This window comes from Aethalodelphis obliquidens, unplaced genomic scaffold (assembly GCF_003676395.1).
Source record: "Aethalodelphis obliquidens isolate GAN/ISIS:26980383/991018 unplaced genomic scaffold, ASM367639v1 scaffold10, whole genome shotgun sequence".
In the NCBI taxonomy this organism is placed as follows: Eukaryota; Metazoa; Chordata; class Mammalia; order Artiodactyla; family Delphinidae; genus Aethalodelphis; species Aethalodelphis obliquidens.
The window spans coordinates 27,600,235-27,604,570 of NW_020837954.1; the positions used below are offsets into that span (position 1 = coordinate 27,600,235).

Below are 4,336 nucleotides of genomic sequence, written 5' to 3' on the forward strand. Positions count from 1 at the left end.
TGTTTGTCCTACTTGGGATTCTCTGATCATCTTGATCTGTAGTTTGATGTCTTTTTTTATTTTTAGAAATTTCTCATCCATGAACTCTTCCAGTATTTCTTCTGTCCTGTTCTCTCCCTCTTCACTTTCTAGGCTTCCAGTATTTGTAGATTAAACATTCATTATTGTCTCACAGATCTTGAATTCTCTGTTTTTTTAAAATTCTTTTTTTATCGTCATGTTCCATTTAGCTAATTTCTTTCTTTTTTTTTTAAGTTGGTCCAATTTTATTGAAATCTTTTACAGAAGACAATTCAAATAGGAACCACTGCTGTGGTTTTAAGGCCTATAGAAATCTGAGTTATGTTTTACTGCAAAATATAGAATATATTAACTCAAACTACAGTGTAAAAAGATTTTAATAATGAATTATATGTCTTCATTAAATTAGATATTTACAAATATTTTCCTAAATACTTACAACTAATTTAGATATCTTTTAAAGTTCAAATAGCCAGTTTAAATTTGAGAAAACATACACTTACTGTAACTTGAAAGATGTTCATATTGAGATACTTCAGCCCCAACTTCACAGGCTACTGGAAATTAAGAGATACTTTGTTGCTAGATGAAAAAATTTCACTTACGTCAGGGAAAATTATACTAGACTACCAGTTTAAAATGAGCAATAGTTCATATAATATTAGAGAAATTCTCTCTTGCCTTACAAATGCAAAATAAATTCTCTAGACTCCCTTTTCTGTAGAGACCACCAGCTCACTATCCAGGCTCTGAAACTTAGCACAATTAGGGAAAAAACAAGACAGACTTCAGTATGACAATTAGCCAAAACATTTCCCCAGGGAAACATTTCTGATTTTGTTTTTGTTAAGCACTGTCTTGATCTTTAAGTCATTTTTTAAAAACAAAAAAAAAACCCCACTCAATTCCCAAGGACAGTTTGAAAATGAAAAAAATAGATCTGATGGCTCTCACAGCAGCCTTCATCATGTCAAGGCAATGTTTTAACTCACATCTCCTGATATTTCCTGCCCATTTCCTACTGACAGCGTCCGCCTTGCCCTTAGAGTAGTTGAGGTTCCCTGTAATAGAGACCCTTGGTTTTCTTAGTGTTAGCTAAAACACATATTTTGAAAAATGTGTTCAGTAAATACCCTTCAAGTCCTGACCTAATTTCCTGATATATAAAGCATATAAGAGGTGGTGTCCCCTGCGACTGCCTAAGGCTTACTTTTGCACCAACTATTTAGGAAGTTCCCTTGACTCTTAAGTTTTCCTTTCGAGATTAAAATTCAACATAGAAAAAAATTCAGTTATCAAACATCTATTCCTAATTTAGAGCAAAGCCACATTACATAGCAAAACTCCCCTTATTAAACTTTATCTCATGCAAACTTAAAATTTTTAAAATAGTAATTCCAGGCCCCAAGGTAGAACTACTTAGAAGTAAACATGGTAAACACTTAAAATTTTTTTTCCAATCTTCCTAAAAGAAGTGTGTTTTGGGCTGATAGACAATATTATATGTTAAGTCTGCTGCTAAGGAACACAATTTTTGACCTGGTAAATTATTCTGGTAATCTGACACACGACCAAGATGCGAAGACTATAGAATTAAAGGCATTCTTTTGGATTCTGTCCTTTAATAATTTTTAAGAGGAAAACCATGAAGAGGCTTCCAGCTCAGTAGAGACATTGATTAAAGCTTGGTAAAAATGGGAAGGTTCGCAGACCTTGGGTAAAGCACATCAAATTCAACAGGCCAAAGGAGTGAGCTTTTCATGATGGGGCTCTCACCACTCACAGGTTTGGGCCAGCTTTCCATAGCCTCCTCTCCCAGATCGTAGTCCTGACGATACTCATCTCGCATCTGGCCCCCAGAACGGCCACGGCCATACTGCCTGCCCTCCTTTAAGCCTGCGTCCCAGTCTGTGCAAATGATCCGGTCATCCAGACACATTCCATTTATGTACTGCATGGCATTTTCTGCATCTGCTCTTGAATAGTATTCCACAAAGCAGAACCCATATGCTGTTTTCTTCATTTTATCCAGGCCCATGATGATTTTCTCTCTGTCACCACTTTTGCTGAGGAGTTCATAGATTTGTTCTTCAGTTGTATAGAAGGAAAGATTTCCAACATACAATGTACAGCTTTTCTTCAATAATTTTTCCTGTTCTTCACTGTCACGCCAGAAGGGCTGGTCCCAGTGCTGGCTCAGCTTGACGTAGGAGTTGCTGCGCAGTGCCTTCAGGAGGCCACCCAAATAGTGCAGAGAAGTGGCTGAGGGCGCCGCCACTCCAAGTATAATGAAACCATTTAGCTAATTTCTATTGGTCTATTTTCAAGTTTATTGATTCTTTCCTCAACTGTGTCTAGTCTATTTATGAGCCCATCCTTCGTCTGTGTTTCTGTTACCTATATTCTAAATAGACCTTAAAATTTATTTCTAATAGTTTTTATTTCTTATAGTTTCTATCACTTTCCTGAAACCTCACAAATGTTCCACTAGAACCTTTAAGATATGAATCATAGTTATTTTAAATGCCCCCTGTGGTAATTCTAACATCTGTGTCATCTCTGTATCTGTTCTGTTGATTGCTTTGTCTCTAGATGATGGGTTCCTTTCATTTGAGTCTTTCTGTTTCATATTTTTTTGTTGTTGAAAGAGGTACTTCTTGTGTAATATAGTAGAGATTAAGGTAAATAGTATTTAGGCCAGGAAATAGGCACACTTCTTGTTCTAGGCTGTTTGCACAGGAGACTGAGTCAATATAGTCAGGATTTGAGTTGAGTTTGGGTTTTGTTATTGCTTTGTGGTTACCTTCAGTGCACACTACAAACTTCAACTTCCTTTAGCATTACCTTGTGCTTAGAGGAAGGGCTTGGTATTAATGGATTTCTCTTAATGTTTCAATTCTACCCTCAGCTTTTCTACCTCAGTTTTCTCTGTGTGCCACTGCCACAGAGGTGATCTCTCTCCACGCTCTTACCTCTCCCCAAGGGCTAGGCTGCTGTAGTTTATTACCTGGTGCGTAATATCCTGGTGGTAGAGGACAGAGGAGATTCTCTATTTTCTTGTCCAGTCTCAATCTTAGGCAGTGTACCTAGGTCTTTGGGGTAGAGCTTTCTCAATGATCCTGCTCAATCTCCTTTGGCAGTCAAACTCTGCCTTGTATTTGGTGGATTTTTTTTTTTGAAACCATTTGAACTTGTATTGACACCAGCTACATGACTTTTCTCAGTAGCCTTATGAGAATGGATAAAGTGGCTTGACCCAAGATAACACTGATTAGACTTAGCAATGTTACTTTTAAATAAAACCAACCCCATTTCCCCCCCTAAGATAGCTTAGAGAGTTCATAATGGTCACAAACTAATACTACAGATAAAACATGTAAAATTTTGATCCAAGCTTTTTCTATCCTCCCACACTTGAAAGGTACCTGATGAACACCAATTTCCCAATCCTAGCATCACTAGCTTACAAACCTTAGGGCTAATAACTGCCTTCTCATTTATCTACTGTTCAATTTCCATTAGTTTCAAGATACACCAGTGTAAATACCATGACTATTTTGCATGAAGTTAAGTATTCTACAGATCCCAGAGTCATGGGATTGAACCAGGAGCTCCCACCTTTTATGTGAACTTCAGAGGTACCATTGAGGCTAAGGCAATTTAATTTAGGTTAACTAGGATCTGTTTCATATTTAAGAGAACCCTCTTGCAACAGGTTTATTCAATTCTCTTAAAAATGGTGGCATTACTTTTCACCTTTCAGAAGCAACAGTTACACAAATGGAATATTAGATTAAGTCTAAAAATGTGGGCTCTAGTCAACTCTCATTATTTTTCTGCATATGATCATGGTAAAGGATCAAGACGTCCTTCACAATTCCAAGGAAAGTCCAATTGAAAAAGTTTGTCCTTGCCAAACTCCATAAAACAGCCACTTCAGAGTAAAGCAGCAGAGCATTGCATCACCCAGTAAAGCTGTAGGTTTCATCACATGCACCAACAAATCTACGTGACTAGTTTCTGCACTCCTATTTTACAGAGTTTATTTTACACCTATTGTACCAAACAGCATTTTAAACACGGACATATCAACTCCCTAATAAAACAAAAACACAGGCATTTCCCTTATTAGAAACAAGATATACCATCACTTAAAGTCTTCAAACATGATTGCACTTAAACTTTCATAATTTGACAGTGCATTCAATGAGTCAATCTGCAGACAACTAGTTTTAACAGACAAGTTAAAAAAACACTTTAAAGTAGACATGAATGTCCTAAACTGTTTCTTAGGTAAGAATTTTACAAACATTAC

At 36.7% G+C, this 4,336-nt stretch overlaps 1 pseudogene; it reads right to left on the reverse strand.

Moving 5' to 3' along the window:
• Positions 1–1,793: 1,793 nt before the first annotated feature.
• LOC113622984 (nuclear cap-binding protein subunit 2 pseudogene) lies at positions 1,794–3,477 on the reverse strand (annotated as a pseudogene).
• Between the last annotated feature and the right edge of the window lie 859 nt (positions 3,478–4,336).